The sequence below is a fragment of the Pelophylax lessonae genome (genome assembly GCF_965119305.1).
Source record: "Pelophylax lessonae genome assembly, chromosome: 4".
NCBI lineage: Eukaryota > Metazoa > Chordata > Amphibia > Anura > Ranidae > Pelophylax > Pelophylax lessonae.
In genome coordinates, this window is record NC_138771.1 from 323,368,293 (window position 1) to 323,382,697 (window position 14,405).

General features: G+C 40.4%; 1 pseudogene across 1 annotated transcript in view; it reads right to left on the reverse strand.

Annotated features, from left to right (window-relative positions):
• Positions 1-1,932: 1,932 nt before the first annotated feature.
• LOC309552637 overlaps positions 1,933-14,405 on the reverse strand; it is a 167,946-nt pseudogene continuing 155,473 nt past the window's right edge. The window contains exon 9 of the transcript in view: positions 1,933-2,016. The product of the transcript in view is annotated as an uncharacterized misc_RNA (transcript). The remainder of the gene's footprint in view (positions 2,017-14,405) is intronic.

Consider the following 14,405-nt stretch of genomic DNA (forward strand, 5'->3'; position numbering starts at 1 on the left):
CTGCCCTCTGCTGGGGCAAACACAGAAAAAGTAGGAGGAAACCACCTTTCGGGGGCACCGTAAATAGTAAGAAGACCAGAGGTTCAGTTTTAGGGCTCCCACTCAAGGAACAGAAAGCTGCTAAGGATGTGAACTACTACTGGCACTTGACTTCTCCCTGTGTGAACCCACTCAGGGTGTGGGAAAATCAGGGGCACCGGTGGACTAACTAAGGGGCTCTGAGAAGATTATGTACAGGAATGTGTAGTGAAGATAACTTCTTGAACCGTCCATTTGTCACATTTAAACAACTTCAGTAAAGAACATTTATTGTTATTCAACTTGACCTGGTCTGAAGTTACCTGAGGACAATCTTAAAGGGATGCAATACATCTATGGTGTATCACAAGTACAGGGCCTAAAAAGGGGAAAAGGCAAATCAGAGAAGATGCAGTGCCAATGTCTAACATGCAGTGAAGCTTTTTCGAAGAATGCTATATTTCCATGGCTAATGACTACAGTACTCGTACGGGGTGCATAAACAGCCAGCTAGTTGGGAAGCAGTGACTTTGCAAAGGTGATGGAAGGCACTGGTAATGGAAGGCCCTGTTTGGTAAGGAGCTTGTATGATTAGGCTCCTTCTTTAGTGATCGAAACCTAAACAATGGGTTCGACATTGCGGCATGGGGTGTTCTAAGGACCCAGCCTGGGAGTCACGGAAAATGGAGCGAGCACTTGGAAGAAGAAAAAATATGGGTTATGTACAAGAGTACAGCTTCCTAGTATTCAAGTGAAATATACAAATCAATGTCACTGGAAGTGAGGTGACGTGTTACTGGGCTGGTGGAGTCCATTACAGACTCAAAAATGCTGCACAGCTAAAGTGAGAGAGGAGTTTTGAAGTATATTCATCAAATGTTATCCATAATGCATAGAGTGTAATGAGTAACTGATGTCCGTAGTGAACAATGTAAAGAGTACAAAAGTTGGGCCACAGATTACAAGTTGTTAATTATGTTTTGTGTGTAGAAGCATTGCTTTTAAGTTGGAGTGCTGCCTTAACATGAAACTCCTGTTAAATGGCATCCTTAGCCCACAAAATAATTAGATTTACTGGCATGACAAGTTTCATTGACCTGTGCTTATTATCCTTTCCTCATCCCTTATCAAATCCAAGTTTTACCTCTGCCTTTGCATGTGTAAATTTGCAACAACTCCTTTTTTCTGTAATATATATCCCTGTTCTTTTATCATTTTCTACCTAAAAAACATTGTCTATTTCTAGAAAATCAATACAAAAGAAGTACTTTTAATGAGCATGTATTTTATTAGATAGAAAGTGAACTAATTACATAATCAAATGTCATTAGTTAGAGAAAAATAGATGTCAGCATACAGCAAAAGAAAGACAACTACCAATGAGTCTTGTTTTTTTTTCTAAACAATCTCCAATTTTGGACATCCCTGAAAGAAAAAAAATCTAAAATTAATTTTCTATAAATATATATATATATATATATATATATATATATATATATATATATATATATATATATATATATATATATGTATATATATATATATATATATATATATATCAGGTATAGTTAAAGGTAGTCATAACAAAACTGGACTAGTTTAGAATAGTTAAAGCTATTTTACAATACATCCAAGCAGCTTCCTAAGTTTAAACAGGTGTCAGGAATATGCTGATATGGATAATGTGTCTGTAAACTCTTTTATTATAATATTACTATTATTATTACGATTCATGACATGCATATAGTTGTAACAAAATAAAAATACATAAATATTTGAAGTTCTTCAATTGTAAACTTAAGTAATCTTCATTAAGCAAACTGAAATAAAAACATATTCTTAACATGATAAAAATTGTTTAGTGACATATTATTAAGGAGAATATGTTGGAACTTACAATATTAATTTGTTTCCTCAAATGAGGCCAAGAAGTTTGCCTTTGCCTCCAACATCAATCTGACTTGTTAAGTCTGTGACAATTTGCAGATCCAGCCCTTTCTAAAGAGGGGACAGTGGTGTTTAGTTAGAAAACATTTGGAATTAAATAACTAATAACTAATGTCAATTGACATTTAAATCATGAGTAGACAATTGTAGGCTGAATTACCCATTGGTTACACAGCAACAAAGTGCCCAAGCAAGGCTGTCAAACTTCCACAAGTCGGATTTTGCATAAAATTATCACATCACAATAACCCTTCTATCATTTTGTAAAAAATGTAAAAAAAAAATATTGAACAAACTTACAATGGCCAATGCAGATAAGCAAATTTACAGAAATTATTCAACCCACTAGCATAAACACAAAACTAAAATAATACATTCGGTAGAAATACATTTTCTATCCAACACACGTATCTTCTGTGTAATATGTTGTAACTTTATCTAATTATGAAATGAAAACATTATTAAAGCTTTTGTTACCCTAAAATAAAAATTCCCTTAAAACATGTTATACAGCACAGTGCTTGTGCTGTGTCATTTGGCCCCCTGTAACACCTAAAAAACCTGGCTGACCCTGCCAGTTTCAACCCTCCCCCCTGTACACTGACCACGGTGTATCATGGCTGCTGAGCCCTGACACGGTGGTCAGCATACGTGTGTCCGTCATCCTCAGCCCTGTACTGTCCTCCTCCCCCCTCCCCTCCCTGCCTGTCAGCTCTTACTGGCACTGCTCTGCTCCCCTCCCAGCTGCTACAAAACTATGTTATGTTTACCTCATCCCCTCTGTTAGATTACAATCTGTTTTCTAGTGACTGTGCTTTATTTAAAAAAAACCGACTTCTACCAGTTTTCACAGTGCCGCTGGGCCGTTATGTGACTCCTGACTCTCTCCTCCCATCCTCCTCACCTCCCCGACTGACGTCAGAAGAAGGTTTCGACCTGCCCACTGGAGATGTCAGACGGGGAGAGAAGAGAGCCGGGAGTCACGTGATCGCCGATAGGCCCTGTGAAAACAGCTTGAAATTGACTTTTCTTTTAATAAAGCATAGGCACTAGGATAAAGTTTGTAATCTAACAGAGGGGATGATGTAAACATAACATAGTGGCTTAACAACCACCTTAAGGTTAGAGATAATATAAAAAAATACTTATTGAAACATTTAGGTAACATTGGTTTAAATCCTAATATTAAAAGATCTTGTTTATTTGTCCAAATATAATACCATATATCAAAGTGTAATGTCTAGTCATTGTGAGGGATGGGGGATACAGCGCTTCTGGGAAGTGATATGACTAGTTCAAAATAAATACTAAAGTGGAACTCCAATAGGAGTGTAATTAATGTGAAAATAAAAATAAAGATAAAATTTGTTTAAATATCAGTACAACTAGTGTAAAGTGCATTGGTGTATTCAATAAATAAAGTGGATAGTACAATCTTCATCAAACAACATCAGGTGTACAGTGCATTTGTGTAATCAATAAATAGATAGTAAAATTAACACTCTTAACCCAATAAATACGGCATAAAAATAATCAAGTGACAGGTAAAGTGTTCAGTGCATTAGTCAATCCCCTGAAGAAGCCACGTGAGCGGAAGTGGCGTAAAGTGTAGGGCCGCTAAACCGGAAGTGACGTATGTACGCGGAAGTGAGGACCGCGATCTTCCTTGTTTGCCAACCAAAGGCGCATTTTTTGAGAGACAAATGTAAGTCTTTTTAATCTATTATAATAAAATTGAGTTTACAAGGCAATATTGCACTATTATGAGCCTTTTATTCTCGAGATTCGTTGGCACTTGGAAAGTATAGAAACCTGATCCATCTGAGGCCAGGGGGCGTGCCCGGAAGCGGTCATGTGAGGACGCGCTCCGTGAGCCTCGTATGAAGACTCCCTCCCTATTCAGGAGCTTACCCGAAGGTAGCCGAGAGACCCGCACTATGGCGGGATAGAGATGGTGAAAGCTGTCGGACCTTCTCCCCACTCTCTCCATTGGTGGTCGGCGGTGTCCGGTGATTGCGGCAGACCTTGTAGCCCGGAAGTACTCCTGTGGGCCAGACGCGCGCTGTGGATCCGGTGAATGGAGGACGCCACTCGCTGGCGGACAGGGGCAACGTGGAGTGAGAGAGCTTACCGGCACTCGGTCTAAAGCGAGGACAACAGCGGCTCCTATTTTGCTCTGCCCGACCTGTTGCCTAGGCGGCCGGGGCCTGGAAGGATCTGGGGCCGTGCTCTCCCGTGGACTTGTGCCTCTGGCCAGGTGGGAGGAAGAGAGCGGAGCCTCGTGTGTTGGCCATTGCTACAGGCGGGCAGTAAGCGCAGAGGGAACACTTAGCAAGATCCAGGTGGAGTGAATTGGAGCAGACTTCAAACTGGAAAGAAGCTGCTGTGATATCCTGTGCCCCTTACCTAGCTTACCTCGCTGCACGGTCAGATACTGGCAAGTTGGAAAAGAACTGGAAGACTGCGCTCCCCTAGAAGAGAGAACCTCGGAGAGGAGATAAGCGATCAAAACCGTGAGTGGAGCCCTATGTTGTCTCTTAAACTATCATATGCCATTAAATAAAGTGGATAGAGAACACCTTGATATAATATATGCAGATGGACATAAGGGGGTCAAGAAGAGGCTGTGATTGATAAAACTGGCAATAAAAGTAAACCTCTTTCTCTACCCAAGGATCGAGAGGGAACCGACAGGGCAAGCCAGCATATAAGGATACAGAGACACTGTAATAGAATATTAAAGCAGAGGAAAGCCTGAAAGTAGTGATGTGATGAGCGTGTGGTGAGAGGCATATAAGTTAAGAGAAGAAAGAGACATACATGGTATGATATAGTATCCCAGAAAGTGGAAAGAGATCGGTGGGTCCCTTGGTCAGACACCACTGGTTTATACGTGGCAAGGTAAAGAACTAATATGACCCTCACAAAAAAACAGGGAAACCAGAAGGAGAGATAAGAACATTCTTGTCTACAAGCCAGAGATCTACAACAGTAAATAAAATGGCGGAGATGGGAGACACACAAACAGACTGGGACTCTAGTGATATCATAGACTCTGGGGCCAAGTCACCCATAGGGGAAAGAGATTTGGGATCCAATGCTAAAAACCAGATAGAGAAGAGTATACCTTTCCCAAATGCCCAGTGGGCAGAGCAAATAGCGGAATTCAGAGCCATAATTAGCTTGCTCCCAACCAAAATCGACATGGAACAACTAGTAGGTCGAGTAGAGGAGACCCATAAAAAAGAAATTCAGCTTATTAAAAATGAGATACAGGCACTATCCACCAGACAAAAGGAGGAGGGTGCAGAGATTGTGGCAATAAAGGAACGGCTAATAATGATGGAGAAAAAGATAGAACAACAGGAGGAAAGAGATGCTAAGTTACAGTTACAGATAGACGATATGGAAAATCGTAGCTGTCGCAACAATTTAAGAATCAGAGGACTAACGGAGTCAATTAAAAACACGGAGTTGGAAGGAACAGTTAATAGGCTATTCAAAGATATCCTAGGGTCAAGTTTCCCGGGCAAGGTAGAATTGGACAGAATACATAGAGTACCGGGCCCAATGAAAAGAGACCAGGAAAAACCAAGAGACGTAATCTGCAAAGTACACTATTATGCCCAAAAGGAACTGATATTGAAAATGGCGCGAGATACTAGAGAGTGGAAATTAGAGGGGATGTCTATCCAGGTTTTCTCGGACATCTCTAAAGAGACTTTACATAGAAGAGCCATGCTGAAACCTATCTTGGAGCTAGCTAGAAGAAAAGGATGCTCTTATATATGGGGCTTCCCGTTTACAGTAACATTTAATAATGATGGGCGATTTTTTACTTTGCGTGGCTTCCAGGATAGAGCGGCCCTATTTGACTTTCTGGGAACCCCACCCGTGGAGGTCCCAAACTGGCTGGGAAGGATTTGTGGAAACATGCCGAAAGAATACACATATCCTTGATAGATAGGGGGGAGGAGGGAGGAGAGAGACTAGGGCCTAAGGGATAGTATATTATGGGAATAAGTTAGCAACTCACCTAGGGAATTCATAAAAAGAAAAAGCAAAGAACCCTCTCCTTTTTTTTTTTTTTTCACGGTGAATTGTAGGGGTATATTATCCCTCTTTGGATTAAGACACAATTTTGATAGGGATTTGGGTTCGATGTAGGGGTATGTTATCCTTTTTTTGGTCTAAGACACAAATTTTGATATGGGGGTCTTTTTTATCCCCCCCTTTTTTTTTTTTTTTTTTGTTGTTGTTTCTTTTTTTTTCTCTCACTTTATGGACATGGTGGAATTTAAGGGGATCCCCTTTACTGAAGTTAAGACACTTAAGTTTTGAAGGGAATGTGAGATGCTTGATGGTCTATTATATGTTTTGATTGGTTTAAGACGCAGATGGCTGAATTGAATACAGGGGCTATTGAAAAGGCTTGGGGTGAGCCCCGGTCTCAGTGAGATATTAGTCTCCTTCCCATATTAATAGCCATCTGGAGCCTAGGTGGGTGGGGGACACGGGGATGGGTAGTATTGTAAATGGGAGGCAAATATAGTCTAATTGGACTGTTTACTATAATTTCGTATTTTCTGTGATATACATGCTTCCTCCACCAGAAATATTAATTTTGTTCAATGTTGTTAATGCAGGGGGCTTCCCATTTCCCCCCCCCCTTTTTTTTTTCTGCACACGATATAACTGGGGTTATTACCCCCATTAGGGTTGTCACATATTTAAACACGGGGAAATTTTTTTTTTCTCTGCACACGATATAACTGGGGTTATTACCCCCATTAGGGTTGTCACATATTTAAACACTGGGATTTTTTTTTTTTTTTTACACGATATAATCGAGGTTTTTACCCCCATCAGGGTTGACACACATATAAACACTGAGAGTTATTTAAGGGGGTGTTTTTTGGGGGCTTCTTTTTTTTTTTTTTTCGGGGGAAGGTATGGTCAGATAGTAAGGCTCCAAGATACTCGAGGACGAGAAGGAAGAAATTCAATAGGAGATAAAGATAGAGAGGATATGGGGGGGCAAAGAAAGCAAGGGAGAAGGTCCAGGGAGAGGTAAGACAGTGAGGGGAGAGAGAGGGAGGAAGAAAGAAGAAGGGTATGGGAGATAAAGAAATACAAGGGAATAAATAGAATAGGGAGGGAGGAGCGAGGACTTGGATGGCCGCTCAGGGTATTTGTCCCCTAGAAAGTTAAGAACACACTGGTGGCAGTAAAATGTCGTGTGTTGGAAGGATTTAAAATCCGACCTGTGGACCCTGACCAGGGCGAGCCTTGAACTTTCCCTGGGGGGGGATCCATAGGGGAAGGGGTAGGAGTGAAAGAGATAGAGAGGAGTGTGTGTACAAACGGCTGAGTGAGTGACTAGTGGATTGGTGATAAGGGTTGTGAAGAGGGGTGTGTGTTGGGGTTTTTTTTTTTTCTCCTCTTTCTTTCTTCTCTATCCCTTGGTGGGTAATCTTCCCCCTCTTGTTTCCTTTATCTATTGATCTCCTCATAGCTGATAGTTTCAAATGGAGAATATAAAGATTGTCTCTATTAATGTAAAGGGGTTAAATACACCCGAAAAAAGGCGGATACTACTATCAGAACTTAAACGTGTGAAGGCAAACATAGCGTTCATACAAGAAACGCATTTTAAAACAGATAAACTACCATACTTGAAAAATAATGCATTTCCATATATTTATCACGCAACTTACACACAGTCAAAATCAAGAGGGGTGTCAATATTAATAGACAGCAAAACACCATGGCAGCTGGAGGAGAAACTAGGGGATGACAGCGGTAGATTTCTCTTTTTAAAAGGAAAAATGGGGGAAACCCGGATGACATTAGCAACCTTATATGCCCCTAATAAACAGCAGGATAGGTTTGTTGCCAAAACACTGAATACACTTAGAGATTTTTCTCAGGGACAATTGATTCTGGGTGGGGATTTCAATACACCACTGTCTCCCATGGTGGATGCCTCCAGAATTAAACCTGTGGCCTCTGGAGTGATAGGAAGACGGATGATGAAGACGCTGCACAAGGAACAATTGATAGACGTGTGGGGTCTCCAGCATCCAACTGAAAAAAAAAATTCATTTTACTCATACCCACATGGGAGTTACTCGAGAATAGATTTCTTCCTGGTGCCCCATGCTCATCTTCAGGCGGTTAGATGTACGAGCATAGATAGCATTTCATGGTCAGACCATGCAATGATCTCTATGGTTTACAGTGCTTCCACAGTCGAATCCATGAAACAAAGATTTTGGAAACTAAACGAAAGCTTGCTACAGATAGAGGAAGTAAGAATAGAGGTACAGAAAGAACTTAAGGATTACTTTGACCGTAATGACCAACCCGGATGTGCCATTGGCACACTGTGGGAGGCACACAAATCAGTAATAAGAGGGATATTAATCAAGCATGAAGCAAGAATAAAAAGGGAAAGGAATAGGCAATTGCTAACATTACTAGACAAATTGAAAGCTTTAGAAACCAAGCATAAAAAGAAAAAGGTAAATACAGCATTAGGAGAACTGAGTATAGTAAGAAAGCAGATATTAGATCTAATGCAGTATAGAGCTAAAGCCACCACACAAATATCAAGGAAAGTCGCTTATGAGTCAGGGAACAAATGCGGAAAGACCCTAGCAAGATCTATCCAGAGCCAAAAAACAAGATCATATATTCCACAGATTGTATCGCTAGAAGGTATTAAGAAAGTAATACCAGAACAAATAACAGAAGAGTTCAGGAACTTCTACTCATCGCTTTATAATCTACCGGAAGTAGGAAAAACACAGAAGGAAAGGGAAGAGTATCTAGCTAAATCGGGAATACCAAAACTCACTGAGGAAGAGAGAGAGGATCTGGAAAGACATATCTCACAGGAGGAAATAGAACAGACATTAAAAAATATGAAAAAAGGTAAGGCACCAGGCCCAGATGGACTGACACCACAGTACTTCCATGTATTGGCCCCCATTTTGGGACCATACATGGAAAGACTGTTCAACGAAAGGGGACCAGAGGGGACACTGTCTAGAGACACACTAACGGCTTATTTAACATTAATACTAAAAGAGGGTAAAGACCCAGCGAGCTGTGGAAGTTATAGGCCCATATCGCTCTTGAATACAGATTTAAAAATGTATACAAAAATTTTAGCGGCAAGAATGGCAAAGGCACTTTCCAAAATAATACATTTCGATCAGGTGGGTTTTATGCCTGCGAGAGAAGCCAAAGATAGTACTACGAGGGTTCTAAATTTGATTCATATAGTCACCAAAGCAGAAACACCGAGCGTCATACTGAGCACCGAAAAGGCCTTTGACAGAGTCGAGAGGGCCTTTATGCTGTCGGTGCTCAAGTATATAGGAGTAGGAGAAATGATGCGGGAAAGAATATCCAGGGTATACTCTAATCCAACAGGAAGGGTAAAGGTGAATGGGGTATTATCGGAACCCTTAAGCATAAAAAATGGTACAAGACAGGGGTGCCCATTGTCCCCCCTGCTCTTTGCACTTACACTAGAACCCTTTCTGAACAAAATCCGACTTAACCCGGATATAAAAGGCGTCACGGTGGGGAAAGAACAATACAAAATCGCAGCGTATGCGGACGATCTACTGTTTACATTGACAGAACCAGAAATCTCGATCCCGGTACTATTGGAGGAATTCAAACAGTATGGAAAATTATCTAATTTCAAAATTAATTACAGGAAATCTGAAGCGCTGGGAGTGGGAGTAGCAGAGGTAAATAAGGCCAGACTAAAGAGTAATTTTGGATTTGCATGGGTAGAGAAAGCCGTGAAGTATTTAGGGACTTATATAACTGCAAACCTGGCCCAAATATATGAGTTAAATTTAATTCCCTTGATTGAAGAGACAAAGAAAACACTGGAGCAATGGAGAGGAGGTCTCCAGTCATGGTTCGGCAGAGGAAATTTAATAAAAATGAATATTCTACCAAAATATTTATATATAATGAGAGCACTCCCAATCAAAATACTGAATAGTTTTTTTAAAATCATAAACGGGATATTTGGTAGATATATATGGGCTGGTAAAAAGCCACGGATAGCTCGTAATAGTCTGTCACTACCGAAAGATATGGGTGGATTAGCAGTACCTGATCTTCGTAGGTACTATCATGCTATTCATTTGAATCGAATTTTAGATTGGTGGCATCAGGGAGAAACGAAAAGATGGGTCCAAATAGAGCAAGCACAGACCACAGTATCACTGAAGAGAGCGATTTGGTGCTATAAGACACTCCCTAAAACTTTAAGGATACACCCTTTAATGGGAAATACATTAAGGATAGGTTACCAGCAGTCCCTGAGACAAAATCTAACTACAGCAGATTCCCCGTTATACCCTATTTTAGGGAATCCCGAGTTCGTGCCTGGCCTAGATAGACAACACTTCAAAAAACTAAGGGAAACAGGGCAAGAAGGCATTAAATCTTTTGCGAATCAACAGATGTGGCCCACAATTGCTAGGATAACAGAAGAGGAGGGACCGTATGGCCTATGTCTGTGGGAAGCACTTCAACTACGGCATTTTCTGGAGTCGTTACCCGACCCTGGAAAATTTAAGAAGCCTTTGACACACTTTGAAAAATTATGTGAGAAAACAGGGGGTGTAGAACGACCACTATCTAGTTTATATAAAATATTGATCACACCATTGAGCCAGCCAAGATTAAAATAGGTGGAAAGATGGAAACAAGAACTAAATATGGACATAACGGAAGCACAGAAACAGAGGATATTTAGGGCAATATTTAGACCAACAAAATGTACCAAAATTCAAGAAATAAATTATAAGATCCTAACTAGGTGGTACAATACACCAGATAAGTTACATAGGTGGTATACGCAAGAATCAGATAGATGCTGGAGATGCGAAGAAGGAGAAGGCACATTATTCCACATTTTTTGGACTTGCCCGGAGATAAAAAAAATTTTGGTCAGAGATCGGAAATATAGTTAAAAAAGTAACAGACTATAAAATTGAGGGAGATGCGGCTTTCTTTTTTTTTCCATAAAGTTTATTGAAAAGCAAACATGTAGTAACAAAGTTCACAGTATTTAAGAACAACTTGTACATTTAGGTTTAAACAGGCTTATTTTGTACCAAAGTAAACGTCTTGTAACTCTCGTAGAAATGTAATAGCCTTCACTTTCTACTGGAAAAAGAAAAACAGTCATGTTGTATAACTTTAAACGAAGCAATTCTGAAGTTGAAAAAATGCGAAAAACTTATCCTTAGTCTAGTGGTTTATTGAACAACCAAAATTTTCGCTATTGTTTTCACAGTCTAAAGTGAGAATGATATATGTTAGTGTGAAATTCGTGAATATCTGGGTAAATACCTCTATGTGGCCTGCACACAGAAGTAAATGGTTAGAGCATGTTCTATGAGCGGGTAGGTAGGGGGAGGGATATGTGCAGCGGAGAGGACTGATTAGGAGGGAACTGAGCGGGGTAAAGGTAATAAAGATAAGTGGGTATAGAGAGTGTGGGGAACAGGAGAAAGGAGGAGAGAAGAGAGAAGGAAAAAAAAAATGCAAACAAATAAAAATAAATAAAACGGGAATTTGATGTAAATCATGGTCTCTTAAATGTTTCCTTTACTTAGAGATCTATACTGAGATACAAATGCAGCTCAATAATACAAGCGTGGGACGTGTGTGTGTTTTCCACTTTCGTGAAAGGATATCTGACAATGGAAAGATAGGTGTGTATGACAGACATAGAACAAAAGGAGGGGCATCAAGGCGGGATGCCCATCACTCTTTTATATTCTGCTGAGGACTGATATTGGAACCAAGTGGCCCAAGTGGCAATGTATTTGGTATGAGTATCTTTAGCTACTGCTATTAATTGCTCCATTTCCGCAATTTTGTTAATTCGCTTAATCCATGCCTGGAGGGATGGTATTTTTGTTGTGCCCCAGTGTACTGGAATGCTCATTTTGGCAGCATTAATTAGAGTTACTGCGAGGGATTTTGCATGCGAACGTGCAGAAGATGTGCAATGAAGGAGATATTGGGCCGGTTGGTATTCTAAATTGAGGGTAGTGGTTTGCTTTATTCGATCATGAACAGTGGACCAAAAGGGTTGTATGATAGGACAGTCCCAAAAGATATGTAGAAGAGTACCCGTGGCTTGGTTGCATCTCCAGCACTTATTGGAGATATCTGCATGAAACTTGTGTAAAAGCTCGGGAGTTCTGTACCATCGGGAAAGAATTTTGTAAGAGTTCTCTTGAATTGATATATTCTGGGAACTCTTGTGTGTGCAATAATATATATGGTCCCATTGTTCCGTTGAAATGCTTACGTTCAGTTCTGTTGACCATTTTTGTTGCGCTCTGCCCGAATCAGGTTCAAAATTATCCCACAGTATATTATATATTGTAGATATTATATGTCTTTGAGGTGTGTTGAGTGAGCAGATTCGTTCGAAGGGAGTGAGTGGACAATTGAGGTTCGTTTCACGAGCTATTGTAGCAACGAAGTGCTGGAGTTGCATGTGTGACCACCAGTTTAATCTGAGATGGTTCCATTTCGCTTGAATGTGGGTCGAAGATAGTAATTTGCCTGAGTGCAGAACATGATGTAATCTTAAGACTAGGTTAATGTTATTTGGCGGTAGGAAGTCGCCTTCGAGACCTGGAGGGAATTCCGGGTTGCTTTGAATGGGAGACATGAGGCCTGGCGATTTTGATATATTAAATTTGGTGCAGGATAGTTTGAAGCTTTGAATGGTTGGACCAATAAGTGGATGATCCAGAATGTTTTGGGGAATGTGTGTTTTGTGAAGCCATGGTGTGCTTCTCAGGGGAGTTGGAGACAGAGATTCCTCTAGTTTAACCCAATCTTTAGAGTCTCTATGGATATTCCAATCCACTATTCGGGTTAGTTGGCATGCCCAATAATAACGTTGTAGGTCAGGTAGAGCTATGCCGCCTTTCTGTTTTGGTGCTGTAAGGGAGGAATAGCTAATTCTGGGTCTGCGTTTGTTCCAAAGGAAAGTGGAACATACACGTCTGTATGATTGAAAGAATGTCTGCGGGAGTTTTATGGGAATTGTTTGTAGAAGATAGAGAAGACGCGGGAGGACGTTCATTTTTAAGATAGCAGCACGACCAAACCAGGAAAAGGAAGGGTTAATCCATTTCTTTAAATCTTGGGTAATATTTTTAAGTATAGGGACATAGTTTAGTTCAAAGAGATCTTTAAGTTTGGTGGGGATACGTATGCCTAAATAAGTGATTGCATCCCGTTTCCACATGAAAGGGAAGTTATGTTTGCAATGCGTTACTTGATCGGATGTTAAGGTTATGTTAAGGGCATTGGATTTATCAAAGTTGATTTTAAAATGTGACATGTATTGGAATAGGCGTAAATCAGCAAGCAGGTTAGGAATAGAGGTGTTGGGAGTTGTTAGAAAAATCAAGATATCATCCGCAAATGTGGCTATTTTGTATTGGCGTTGTGCTATCTGTACTCCTTTAAAACTTTCGTTTGCACGAATTCGATTAAGCAATGGTTCCAGCGTGAGTATAAATAAGATTGGTGATAAGGGGCATCCCTGACGTGTGCCGTTGTTAATAAGGAAGGCGTCTGACAGGAAGCCATTCGTTTTCACTCTAGCTCTGGGTTTACTGTATAGTGCCATTATAAAATTAATGAATTGTTCTCCCAGGCCCAGTGCTTTTAGGACTGCTTCAAGGTAATTCCAGGCTAACCTGTCAAACGCCTTCTCGGCGTCTAGGGAAAGAAACATCCCTTTCTGGTTAGATTTTGTCAACCAATGATGTACATTGATGGCCTTTTGGGTATTATCCCTAGCTTCCCTACCTGGGACGAAACCTACTTGTTCATTTCGAATTATGCTAGGGAGGATGGGTAGAAGACGGTTGGCTAGAATCTTGGCATAAATTTTTATATCAACGTTAAGCAGTGAGATGGGTCTATAACTGGAAGCTTGGGAGTGGTCTTTACCAGGTTTGGGTATTACTGTTATGTGAGCTTCTAATATGTTCGTTTGGGATAGCTTTTGAGATGACAGCGGATTGAAGGCTTTAAGAAATGGTTGGGATAAGAGGTTCGAGAAAGATTTGTAGTAGGCCACTGGAAGTCCGTCAGGGCCCGGGCTTTTCCCTGGTTTCATACTTTTAAGAGCTGAGATAAATTCCAACGGGGTTATGGGAGCTTCTAAGTTTTGAGCTTGGGACTTAGAGATTGGTGTAGGGGTATACTGTTGTAAAAATTCTGTTATTATTTGAGATTGTGTTCTTTTATCATTGGGCAAATTGTGTTCTGCAGGTAGGTTATAAAGCTTGGAGTAGAATTCAGCAAGGTGGTTTGCAATGTCCTAATTTTTAATTAGAGATTTGCCACTGGATGTCTTTAGC